A 13,880-nucleotide genomic window follows, 5' to 3' on the forward strand; every position below is an offset into this window, starting at 1 on the left:
TTGGTTGGTCCATGGAGATAGTTAGGACAATTCAGCTTTGCTCCACATGGTCCCTTATCCTCCATCACAACAGCCTAGTTTGTTATCATGCAGGGCAGGATTCCAAGAAAGAAGGGCAAAACTATGCAAGGTCATTGGAAGTCTAGGTTCAGAACTCAGTACAGTCACTTCCACAGCATTCTATTGGCTAAAGAAAGTCATGAGGCCAGCCCAGATTCAAACTGTGGGAAAATAGACTCCACTTCATCATGACAGGAGCTTCAAAGTTTTATTACAGAATGTGTTCATACATGGAGGAGTGAAGATTTAGATACATTTTTTGCAACCAATTTTTTGAAGGAGTTTTTTATTTGTTGGTCTTTGTTTTTACTGAGAATCTCACAAAAGAAAATGTAACTAACTGTAACAAAAGGGAGGGACTTATAATATATATTATATATTATACTGGGACAAAAGGTATGAGCTACAATTGTTCTTGCCTGAAAGAATATGATGTTCCCTTTGTAGAGAAGTTGTTCCTTCTAAGGATCCAGCCCCAACAATAGAAATAAAATAGATAAGCTAATTGGCTGCATTTCCTCTCTGCCTAGTATTCCCCATTCTATGACAGGTTTTATTATTGCTACATACACAGTGCTAGAAAGAGGCAAAGGTTCAGTCACAGTCATCTGCTCATCAAGTCTCTCTGCCCTCCACTTGGAGTTGGATTTTTTACTGGGACACTGGAATGGAGTTGAAACCAACCAGGTTATCAAAAAAAATAGGAAGATAATAAATATCTGCATGGTGATAAAATAAGAACTTTGGCCGAATTATATTTAAAGGAGTTTAATTGAGCAATGAACGATTCACAAACCGGGGAGCCTTTCAAGCCAGAGTAGGCTCAGAGACTCCAGCGCAGCCATGTGGTGGAAGAAGATTTATGGACAGAAATAGGAAAGTGATGTACAGAAAATGGAAGTGAGGTACAAAAACAGCTGGATTGGTTACAGGTTGGGGTTTGCCTTATTTGAACACAGTTTGAGCAATTGGCTACATTTGATTGGCTGAAACTCAATGATTGTCACAAGTGTAGGCTATGGTCTGCTTACACCTCTACTTGTTCTAGTTCACAATGTACAGAAAATCCTTTAGGCCACACTTAAAACATGTAAGGAACAGCTTTAGGCTAAACTTGATTGAACAATGGTTTGCACCTGCATACCCTTCAAGATTCATCTGAACCATGTTTACACACTTCTTGAATATTCCATGCTGCTTCCTGCAACAGGGTCTCATAGCCCATATTGCTCTCTATGCCTGGAAAGTTCTGCTCTCTACCCACTTCATCTGGTTAGCTTCCATTCTTCCTTTAAATGTTGTAGCTCAGACAATCCTTCCTTGACCCAAAACTATATGAAAGTTGTTCTGCTAGATGTTTTCTGAGAACATTCTTTCCTTTCATCATATTTATCTCCATTTGTACAATTGTGTGATTATTTAATTGAGATCTATCTCTCTCATAGACTAAAGGCTTCACGAGGGCAGGGGCAATTCTGGTTTTACTCTCCCTTGTATTTCTGTTGCTCACATAGTACTTACCTCATAGCGGTTGTTTGCCAAATGTGGGTTGGTTAATGAGGTAATGCATGCAGAGATAATAAATAACTAACTGTGAGATTTTTAAGAAGGAGTAAAGTTATTTTAACATTTCCAAATTATGCACATTAAATATTAAATAAAGCCTGGGAAATCAGGTGTCTCTGTTTCCAGAGGGATGATACAGTTTAAACAGACTCTGCTATGATTTTTCCAAATGTGCTTCCAGATTGGGGCCAACAAATTGCCCAGATTGGAGAAAGACTAATTCTGTCTTGATGATCACCTATACTCAGTCTCTAGCTTCTTCATGAATCTGTGCCAGGTGTAGAGGTGGTATTTGCAATGCACACAGCTTTCCTATGAGGTCATTACTGATGGAAACCATCAACACCTCTGCCCCTGGGGGAGGGCAAGAAGTCAACCCCATTCAAATAAGCATTCCTCGGACTCCTGCTTCAGAAACATTCACCAGCTCCTACCACAGATGTTTTAGTTTGAAGGACAGGATAAAGGATGAGACTGAGGGGTGAAAATCAGAAAAAACCCAGTACAGATGCATTGGGTAGGAAACTATGGAAGAGTTTCCTTGTGTCAATAGTATCCTTGTCATCCCTCCACTTAATTTAGTCAAGCAATAGAATACTGTTCCAAGTAGGTGCCAATTTTTCTGGGCAGATATCAGAAAGTGGTCACTTATTTCATCTCCCATAGAATAGACTTACTAGATGGTAAAATTCCTTCTTAGCATGCTAGTGCTATATTAATTTTCAAGGCTAGTTTATTCAGCAAGAATAATCATTGTGTAGCTCTAGATATTATTATTGTTGTTGCTCAATACAGACTAATTGTAAGCAAGTGGATGTATAGACCAAATGGATGTATAGATCAGATAATGCAAAATGCATGGTCAATAAGAGGAGAATTCATTATGGTAAATATGACCAAGGAACACATTTCTTTGACTATCTAGCTATCTTGATGTCTTCAGTAGGAAGTTTATGATGGACTAAGGTAGCCTGCCTAAACACGGGTTTTAATAAGTTAGTATGAAAGAAACATCTGGCTTCATTCAACAAACATTTGCTGGACACCCCTGACATACTAGGAGCCACGCTCTGCCCAGGACCTAAAATCATATAGGACATTTCCCAATCATAAGGAGTTTCGAGTCTCACAGAGTTGTTTGTCAAGTGATGGGTGAGAGGGTGGCTAATTAGGAAAAAAGAATGACAATGAAGATAAGGTATTACTTGAAGCATAAGAACAAATCATATTCAGCTACAAAATTCCAAGAATATGAACATAATTGGGGTGTTTATGAGAAGGAAAAGGCTCATATTACTGCAAGTGATTTTCAAGAAGCTGAAAAAGAAAAGCTGGCATTTTGGAGAATGTAGACTCAGAAACCTTCAGAGGAAGCCTTTGAAGTTTTAGTGAGTGGGGTTCTGGTTAATGTTTCCATAGCAAAGCTCAGGGAGTTGGGTAGGTTATGAAGACAGCATCAGGAGACAGACACCTCACCCACTTCTGAAGCTCAACTGCTCAGAAATGTTATAACCCATGGAAGGTCAGAAGACACTATAGGTGTTTCTGCTGGGCCAGAAAACTGGACCCAAATAGGTAGAAAATATAATTCTTTCCAATTAATATTTTCAAATAACATAAGAGAAGCAAAACATCCTATTCTAAGGGATACAAGGTAAATGTGAATGGGAAGTGAGAAAGTGAGCATGAATGCATAAGGAAGGGAGTGCTAACTCCCGTTCAAGAGAAAAGTCATACCACAGTGACAGGCCTGCTGTGCAAAAGCCCATTTAGCAAGAACAGCCCAGACCTTCCTTTCAATTTTTATCAGAAGCCACTGGTCCTAAAGTATCACTGGCGCCTACTGAATTTTCACCAGGGACCTAACAGAAAACATCTGTTCTCTTACTTAAAAGTATATCAATTGATTAAATCAATGTTTGCTTGCTTTCTTCTATTAGAAGCAAAGCCATTTCTCTTTTTCTTCTCTCCTGACTCCTTTAGTAACTTACTTCTGTTTATGAGTTAAAATCTGGGATAAAGGTGTGTCTCCTTCTGTACCTACATGGGGAAAGTTACCACAGGTCAAGCTGAAATTATGTCACAAATTCATGGAGGTAAACAATTTGGTAATATTTTATATGTAAATTGAAAGCCTACAAAACCACATAAAATAACCTCTAGCAGCAAATACATGTGTGTGTGCACAAAATTCTCACTGCCTTGAGAAAACCTCAGCCATAAATACAAAACTCTTCATCTTAAAATTTGGCCTTCATGTTTAAACTCATTTTATAGTTTTTGTAAAGGATATTTGTAAAGGAGATTCCATGAATGATTTAGGCCTGGTTTTGGTTGAAGGTTTTGAACTTAAAATTGGAATCTTTGAACTTAAAATTGGAATCTTTGTTATAAAACTTCTGGGATTAGGACACACATTGTCTTATATATTTTTCTGAGTCAATAAGAGTACCCTACTCTATTGATCAGTACCCACTAAACAACAGGATCCGTATGAAGCAGGACCTCAGAAAACAAGAATACAATAGCAGCCAACTGTAGAGCATGGATGTAGTTTTCACAGAACAAACTCTTATCCAGCATCTACCATGTGCCAAGCACTATTCTAGACCCAAGGTATACATGGAGAAGTGTCATAGTGATTGCCGTAACGAGCCTCATGATCTAACAGCGAAAAGAAATAAACCTCCAGTCATAATATCCTGAGATAAATGTTGTGCTGGGGGATATATAAAGTGACCCAAGATAACAGAGGCAGGAGGGAATAACTCTGCCTTTAGAGAAAGTGGAGGGGGACTCAGGGAAGATTCCACAGAGGCAGTAAGATTTGAGCTGGGCCTCAAGAAGGATAAGCTCCAATGCTCATTTATTTCTCTGGTGTATTTCTAATTTCTGTAAACTTGGCAAGTTGTTTCACTGCTCTGTTTCTGAGAGTATTCATCAACTAACCAAGGGAATTAGCAGTAAGTCACAGGTTTGAAAGACAAGTTGGGAAAGGGGGTGAGAGAGATGTGAAGCTGTGGTTAGGGCTGGGATGAGATGGATGAGAAAAACAGGAGTAAGGAGAAACTATGGAAGGATGGTATCCTTACAAAGGCGAAAACAAAAGAGAAATGGTTCCACATGCATTTTACCTTTCTTTCCCTTTGCCACCTTGAATTTATAGGAAGCATCAAAATCATTGAATGGGAAAATGAAATAATATAGTTATAATCCTCCTCTTCATCTCCATCAATCAATAGGGTATATAATAAATGTGATATTTTTAAAATGAGGAGAAAGTTATTAAGGCTCAGAAAATCAACATGTTATGACAGGAATAGGCCATAAATATCAGGTTAGTAAGCATACAAGAACAGCAATTAGAAGCCTCTGAAGAAATTAGGTGAATAACACTTAATCCATACAGTCACTGTGGGAATTAAACAAAATATCCATGTACAAGACAAAGAACATTGCCTGGCACCGATTTAGCATGCAGCAGATAATTATTTTTATTGTTGTCATCTGTCACCATCTAAAAATATAGCTAATGAGAAGGGAAAGGCCCTGTCCAACCTCATTGTCATCTGTAAAGGCAAACTGGAGGTGACTCGTGAAACAGGAAGAAAACAAATGTAGAAATTTTACTGGGGCTACCTCACTATTCCTAATACCCTAAAGCAGATCCTAACTAAATATGTGACTCTAAGGAGGCTCTAGGGGTTATCCACCACCCTAAGATCTTGACCTGGCAACATCTTTCGATAGATGTCATGATGAGATAATAAAGAACAAAAACAATTTAGAAAGAAATGTGCCGAGAGAAGTCCACAGAAGGGAAAAATAGGGAGAAGCAAAGTGAAGAAAAACATGTGAAACTTGTCAACTCCTCTACCTATGGCTATATGCTGGCCAACTGTTAGGAACATTGGTGCTAACAGGGATAACACATCATAGTGATTCCTGCCCAGAAATAATATAAAACACAATGCAGAGACATGCTGGCTTCATTTGCTGAAGGATCTTGGAACTAAAACAGGAGGGAAAATAGTTGTTCCCCTGCCTGGAATGTCCCCAAACTAGTCTGTGGTGAGTATACCACTGTCCTGGCAGCTATCACAGGACCTTTGATCATTTCTGCAGGGTGTGGGCTGATACTCGATATGACCACAGCTAAACATGGGGATGAACATGACAGAGGGAAAGTAAATGAAAAGGATTTTGTTTTTCACATCAGTGTCTGAGGTGAACAGGCCAGACCAAGAATGAGATAAAGTGTTATATTCTGACAAGGAAATACAGAAAGCTCAAAGCTTGGGGTGGCATCAAAGCCACGCACAGTAGGAGAGAAACTTCAGACATATAATTGATGCATGGAACTGGAAACAACCAAAAAGCTGCTCCAAGTTCCTGAAAAGCAGTCAAATCACAATATCTTGAGACATTCAGAAAGTTCCTAATGAAGCCTCATCTAAAGCAACTTCTGAAACATATGTTCTAGTAATCTGGTGATGCATTCAACCAGCACATATTAGGGGCCCACCACACACCCAACGTGCTGCTCAGTTCTGAGAGATGAGCTCCTGCCTTGTAGGAACTTATACTCAGGTGTGGGGAATGCTCAGTTCTGAGAGATGAGTTCTTGTCTTGTAGGAACTCATACTCAGGTGCGGGGGATAAGAGACACATTCCTCAGCCTTCATGGTTTGAGTCGGATTACACTGAGATGAAGTCACGTGGTAGAATGCACCACTTGGCATTCAGAAACAAAGCAGTGTAAAGGGCTATATGCACAGCTGAATGGCTCAAAGAAAACCACCTAGGAAAGGAAAATACGTGTTCTCTATGTTAAATAGCCATTAGGCTGTCCTCTGTTTCAAAATATTGAAACACTGCAGAAAATTGCTGGATAAATAAAGAATTTGTAAAAGGAATTTACAACCATCCCCACTGCTGGAAATACAGGACTCTGGTTCTGGGTTGAGACAGTTATATAAATTATTTTCTTCTCACTGACTTTCAGGTTCACTAAGGAATGGTGCACTAACAACACTAAGAACAATCTTCAGGAGAAATAATCCTTCCTAACAGAACCTGTAAACATGTTACCTAGATATGTACATTTGTCAGAAACTTGGGTAGAGGTTATTCTACCTCTTCTTCAAATTTAATTCTTGGATCTGATTCTCTGTTCCATTTATCTTCAAGAAAAAAAAGAAAAACCATGTGATTATGAAGGCAAAGATTTGATGAACAATAGAAATGAGATAAAAACTATTCCTTCAGAAAGTAAAAATGCCAAGAAATGATTTTTATTCCTGTGTATTTGTACAAGCTAAACAAAGGTCCAGATGAGGAGAAAGTGTCTCTAGAAAGATTGGCAATGGAATGTACTGATGTATTCTGAGAAAAATAACAGGGGAATACAGGCTGATCAAAGTTCAGATCCCAGCACAGGCAAAAAGTGTGGAAAGGGAGGAAATAAAGAGGCCTATCGATACTTCTAAGACAAATAATTTCATTTTAAAAATCTAGTCAAAATACCTTGATGCAGGCAGGAAAACAACCTTTGAGAATTATATAAATAACAAAGATTTGAAATTGGAAAAAAAAATTTTATAGCACACAGACTCCCTAAAATATAATTATGTATTGTTTAACAATGGGGATACATTCTGAGAAATGTGTCATTAGGCGATTTTGTCAATGTGTGAACATCGTAGAGTGTACTTACATAATCCTAGGCTATGTGGTATAGCGTACTGCCCCTAGGCTACAAGCCTGTATAGCATGTTACTGAACTGAATACTGCAGGCATCTGTAACACAGTAGTAAGTACTTGTGTATCTACACCAGAAAAGGTACAGTAAAAACACAGTATTATAATCTTACAGGATCCCTGTCATGTAGGTAATCCATTGTTGACCGAGACATCATTATGTGGTATATAACTGCATTTATAAGTTCCATATACATATGGTCTGTATCCAAGCTGAAAATATTACGTAAATTGTTTCTCTATATGAAATAGAAGGAAAAAAAAAGTCTGAAACCCTTATGATAGAGTAAAAACAAATTTTTAAATGAGGTCAACTTTTTTTGCCCCCATCAGCACCCAGCATATCATCAGAATTTATATTCTTTATACTAAAATTTCTGGGAAATGATAGAATGCCACAAACCAAGATATTATATTTCTTATTTGTTTTTTGGAATATGGAAATATACATGCACGTATGTGCACATGTGTGTGTGCACACTTGCACAACCAATTGGTAATGGGCACATAGATGGTGTGGGGATGAAAGATTCTAAGCTGGATGTTTGTGGGTTTGGAGTTTGGGAAATAGCCTAAGAGATTAGGGTGGAGGTAGAAAGTTCCTCAAGGATCTTTATTCGTTATTGGAATCCCAAAATTCCATGAGCCTTAAAAATCATCTAGTGCAGTTATTCTAAAATCATGCTCTAAGGAAACCCAGGATGTCAAGAATATGCCTCAGTGATCTACAAACAAGTAAATGTCTGTCATACAAACAAACAAACAATAAAACCCTGTAAACTACCTAAAAATGTATTCATCACTTTTAACTATTTTTATATTTTAACGTTCAAAATTATCCATTTAGTCCAATTGTCTCATTTGACAGGTCAAGAAACTTAGAACAATCAAATAACCTACTCAAAGTCTCAAACTAGTTAGTGTATAGTTAGGATCATGTCTTAGTCTGAGTTATTCTCAAAGCAAATCTCAAGACAGACTTGGGTTCAGGTAGCTTCTTTAAGAAGCGACCCTCAGAAATCTGAGTGAGAAAACAGGGAAAGTGAGATAAGGAAGAAAAAATATAATAAAGATACATGAATGAATGGACTACTAGTGTGGCAGCTAGGGCTCAGTCTTGCTGGGGAGCTTCCGAGAAACCTTGTGGAGTAGGCCTCTGAATCATCCCACTCAGGAATTGGACGACTGTGTTTCCATCCACTATGTCCCATTCCTCATGTATAGAGGGTTGCCCTTGGGGACCTTAATTCCCCTGCACTTCTGAGCCACAGAGTAAGCACCCAAGGCTCTAGTGAAAGCCTCAGGTGAGTAGTGGAGAACCACCATACTTGAGGTGAGAATCAGCATGCAGGAAACTGTTCATCACAGCTGCAGGTAAGCTCAGGTGGGCCCAGGTGCAACGGAGCAAGGTATCCACAGCATCTACAGCACTTGAACCCAGGGCGTCTTACTCTCAAGCCTGGTTTCACTGATGTAACACTAAAGAAATGTGTTTATACTGAAAAGCGTTCTTCTATTCTTCATCAGGCACCTGCCTTCATGATGAGCTAGTTTCAAACACACAGCAACCTAAGCCACCACTACTTTTCAGGATGCCACAGAATAAGAGCCATTTCACATGTACCATATACAGATAAATTTACTCTATTTCAACTTCAGTCAGTTGAATGCTTCCCTAAAAGAGGGATCTAGGATTTCATCAAATGAAAGTGAACTAGATGATAACAGGGATCCAGCCAGGATTTTTCTTCCAAAGGAATATTGTTCTACGAGAAAGCCAAGGCAAAGGCATTCTGAGAGATTCCTAAGGAGTACACAGAGCTGAAAAGCTGATGTGAGTTGTGAATGAGTTTAGCCCATGAGTTGGACCTAAGGATGTAATAGAGAACATGCTGGTAAGCCACAATTATTAGGGATGAAAAAGTAAAGTAGAAGGCAGGGTGATCAGCTGAGAAGACTCCTAGTGATGAGAATGACACAGACAGCTGTCATTTCCTTTTCTCACTTTATTTAAGATACTGATTATTTTACCATGGTTGATGATGATGCCAAAATATAAGCACACAGACATTTTCCAGTCCCTGACCCACTAACAATTTTATATCTTCCCCTGCAGGATTTTGGAATACTTTTGATAATTAAAAGAAATCTTGGAAATGTATTCTATTTTCCACAGTGAATGGTTTAAAATAACATTTGGGTTTAAGTGAGCATAACTTTTTATTAATAGTACTCTGCTGACACTTAAATATTGTAGAGGAATGAGATTCATAAGATCCTCTTCTTCAATAATCTAAATCATTTTAGGTTATGCAAGATTCTTGTATTCTTAATAAATGTATATTTATGGTACTGTTATCCCCATATATATAAATTTATTTTTGAATATCTGGACTCACCTGCACACCCCCTGATAGAGTTTGGCTGTGTCCCCACCCAAATCTCAACTTGAATTGTAGCTCCCAGAATTCCCATGTGTTGTGGGAGGGATCCAGGGGAGGGTCACTAACTTAGTTAAGTGCTTTTCTTATAAAACCCCTTCTTACTGAGCAATTGAATCATGGAGGCCAGTCTTTCCTGTGCAATGCTCATGATGGTGAATAAGTCTCATGAGATCTGATGGGTTTATCAGGGCTTTCCACTTTTGCTTCTTCCTCATTTTTCTCTTGCCACCACTATGTAAGAGGCGCCTTTTTCCTCTCACCATGATTCTGAGGCCTCTCCAGCCATGTGGAACTGTAAGTCCAATTAAACCTCTTTTCTTTCCCAGTTTCAGGTATGTCTTTATCAGCAGTGTGAAAACGGACTGATACACCCACATAGCAAAAACTATCACAGAAGCTACAATGAGGAGAAATATTTACTCAATGCCAGGCAATGTACCATGAACTCTACGTATTTCCTGAATTCAAATAACTCATTGATATTATTTCCAACTCATTGAAACACATTGATCAGCAGCTTAAATATTAGAAGGCACAATGATAGACTCTGTAATAGATACAAAAATGGATCAGGAATAATCCATGTCCTCAAGGAAGCTATAGCCTAGTAGAACCAAAAATCACTTTAATATAAGATATAGTATGTTTTGTCATTAAAGCATTGTAAGTAAATGGCATAGGAGTTCAACTATAAAACTTTGGTGATATGAAATGAGACCCTAATCCTGTGGTGGAGAGTGGTAAAGACAAAAAAAAAAAAAATCACATAAAGCCTTGGAAAACTTGCACCTACATTCAAAATTCTCTGCAGCTGTGAACTGATAAATTTGATTTGTTATCTGGAAGACTGCTTAAGTCCTGGCACTATGTGGCTTTACACCCTTGACTTTCTGTTTACCCCTCTAGTTCTATATCTTTCTTGTCTTTAGATTTCAAAAAATAAAAATGTTAAGGTCTGAAGAACAGACTTGAGATAGGTCCAATTCCTTTTAGGTTCACAAATTATCTCTTGTCTTCCTTAGCATAAGTCATGGAGAGCGCTTATCTAAGTTTGCCTCTTATCTAAAGAGGCACACATTCTGCACCAATAGACTGTATTCAGGAGCAGAGGTAGATAAAAATTATCTGTTTTGTTAAAGTACTACATGCCTAGAGTAATATTTATTTTGCATTCTTCTCCTATGAAAATTTTTCCTAAAGAAATACTCCAAATAGTTCAAATGAAAGGGATTTCAAAAATGCCAATTAATCAAACTGAAAGTTCCTTAAACTTTCTGGTGGAAAACAACTAAACAATATACACCTTTGAAAATGCTTTTCATAATGGGAAAGGAAATAAAACATGATAAGAATTAACATACAGTATACTAAGTATTTTTCATACATCACTTTTTCCAATCCCTATAGAAACCTTGTGAAATAGTTACTCTTATAAATACCATTGCACAAAAAGAGAAACTGAGGCTTCGAAAAAATAAGTCATTGGCGAATATTATGGGAAGTTGGGATTTGAGCCTGGATCTTGCTGATTCTAAGTTTGTAAACTTAACTACTGCTAACAGTTTCAGAATTCATTCATGTGTTCTCGTTAGTAAGCTAGAAATAAGATCTGTGGTAATAGATACATATGCACAATATTAATTTGTATCTCAATGAACATGATTATTCGATCAAAACATGATGCCACCTTAATCATAAACCATGTTTTGTTGGTTTAATTAACATTCATGTGGAGTAATTGATCCTGAAAATTACTTTAGTAAGGCTTTATAGTAAATGTTTTTCTATAATTCCTATAGAGAGAAGGGGAAATCAGTGACAGAAAATATGTAACCTGAAATATTTTGGGGCTAATAGCACTATTTTTCCCATATAAATGCCAATGACTTCATGTTTATACTAAGAGTGCAAATAATCAGAAAATCCAGCGACCCACCATGATTCATTTCTTAACCTGCAAGCACTTTGCCAATGTGCACCTAAAAGTTCTCCACAATGTGAATAAGAACATCTTGCAGTTACTACCTTGTATAGAGATCACGTGTACAGAAACTGCTACTCAAATATTATCAAAATACTGTCTTTGTCCTTTGATCACACACACCCCACCCAGCATACCCACAACTAAACAGAATACTTCATTAGAGGAGACACATGAGTTCTGTTCAAAATCTCAGCAAAAGCTGGTCAACCAATTTTTAGAAAATTCACTATGAAATCAAAAAGACTTATCCAAAGAGCTGAGATGTTACACCCATTCCATTATGGCACAATGTTACGTCATGAACATGGGCTGATAAATCACTGGTGAGTTAAATGGCAACGCTTCATTCAGGAGGCTGTTCTGCTTTACACATCTGAAAACTACTTAGCAAGTGTCTGCATCTCGTAACTACAGAAGCTACAGTCTTCTGAAAGACGAAGGTCTTTACACAGTTTAATACTCGGTGTTCTTGGCACAACAATGCAGTGTAGTTCAGAAGGTATTTTGGCAACTCTTAATCTGAGCAAGAATATGGCTTTTGAAAAATAAGATTTTGGGCCGGGCGCCGTGGCTCAAGCCTGTAATCCCAGCACTTTGGGAGGCCGAGAAGGGCGGATCACGAGGTCAGGAGATCGAGACCATCCTGGCTAACACAGTGAAACCCCGTCTCTACTAAAAAATACAAAAAACTAGCCGGGTGAGGTGGTGGGCGCCTGTAGTCCCAGCTACTTGGGAGGCTGAGGCAGGAGAATGGCGTAAACCCAGGAGGCGGAGCTTGCAGTGAGCTGAGATCCGGCCACTGCACTCCAGCCTGGGCGACAGAGCGAGACTCCGTCTCAAAAAAAAAAAAAAAGAAAAAGAAAAAGAAAAATAAGATTTTAAGAAAGTTTGTCACTTTAGGTCTAAATTTGAATATAATATGACTCTGAACTCTTACATTTAGAACAAACAAAACCTTAAAATTACTAATTGGTTCAAAATGGTTTTATGGAGAAATTAATCTGTAACAAAAAATTGGCATTGAGTGTGCAGGCTCCACCTTTTTTAAAGCAAAGTGTACAAGATTCAAAGGGACAGGACCAAGAACAAGGGGCTCAGACATTTACAACAGCAAGCATTTTCTCTTCCTCTTCTTCACGGGAGGTGGGCAGAGGACTGCTTGAATCTCTTCATCTAACACTGTTGAGGCCTCACTGTGTGAGCGCCGAGCACTCCAGGTATTTTACAGCACCAGTCTCCTTAGCTATAGCTAGACCCTACAGATAGGTGATGGGAGTCAGCTTCTTCAGTTTCTCGATCGTGTCTTTATCATCCCTAAGTTCAAGTTTAGTTCCCACTAGGATGATGGGAGTGTTGGGACGGTGGTGCCGCACTTCAGGATACCACTTTGCACGGACATTTTCAAATGATGCAGGACTCACAAGGGAAAAGCAAATTAAGAACACATCTGTTTGAGGATAGGATAGGGGGCATGATCTGTCATAATCTTCTTGAGCAGCTGTATCCCATAAGCCCAGATTCACTGGTTTTCCATCTACCGTAACATTGGCAGAATAATTGTCAAAGACAGTAGGGATATATTCTCCAGGAAATGCATTGGTTGTGTAACTGATCAGTAGGCAACTTTCACCTACAGTCTCCCACCACCACACCCCTGATGGCCTGCATCTGAGCCACTCGCTCGGCCGCAGGGGCAGTGGCAGGGCTCTGAGACCAGAAGCGGTGGGTATAAGGAATAAAAGTGTCAAAGGTAAAAACTCTAAAACATTAATTTCTGTCAAATGCAGTGGATGATGAAAGAAAGGTTGGTATTATCAGGAAGTGTTTTCTTAAGCTTTTCCTTTTTCTTACACCAGTCATCCCTCCCCGAATTGGGCATTTAATTCATCTTTAAAGTGGTTGTTCTCTTAGTCTCTTAGTAAGTGCTTTTCTTATAGAACCTCTTCTTACTGAGCAATATGCCTTCTTGTATTATAAACTATTTCTCATAATGCATTAGAAGGTTTTTTTGTAGATTAGTAAAAGTGCTTTCCATGTTACTTTATTCAAAACTATTAAGTGCTTT

General features: G+C 38.4%; 1 pseudogene; it reads right to left on the reverse strand.

The window, feature by feature from the left end:
• Positions 1–12,917: 12,917 nt before the first annotated feature.
• Positions 12,918–13,483, reverse strand: LOC112624767 (annotated as a pseudogene).
• Between the last annotated feature and the right edge of the window lie 397 nt (positions 13,484–13,880).

This window comes from Theropithecus gelada, chromosome 5 (genome assembly GCF_003255815.1).
Source record: "Theropithecus gelada isolate Dixy chromosome 5, Tgel_1.0, whole genome shotgun sequence".
Classification (NCBI taxonomy): Eukaryota; Metazoa; Chordata; class Mammalia; order Primates; family Cercopithecidae; genus Theropithecus; species Theropithecus gelada.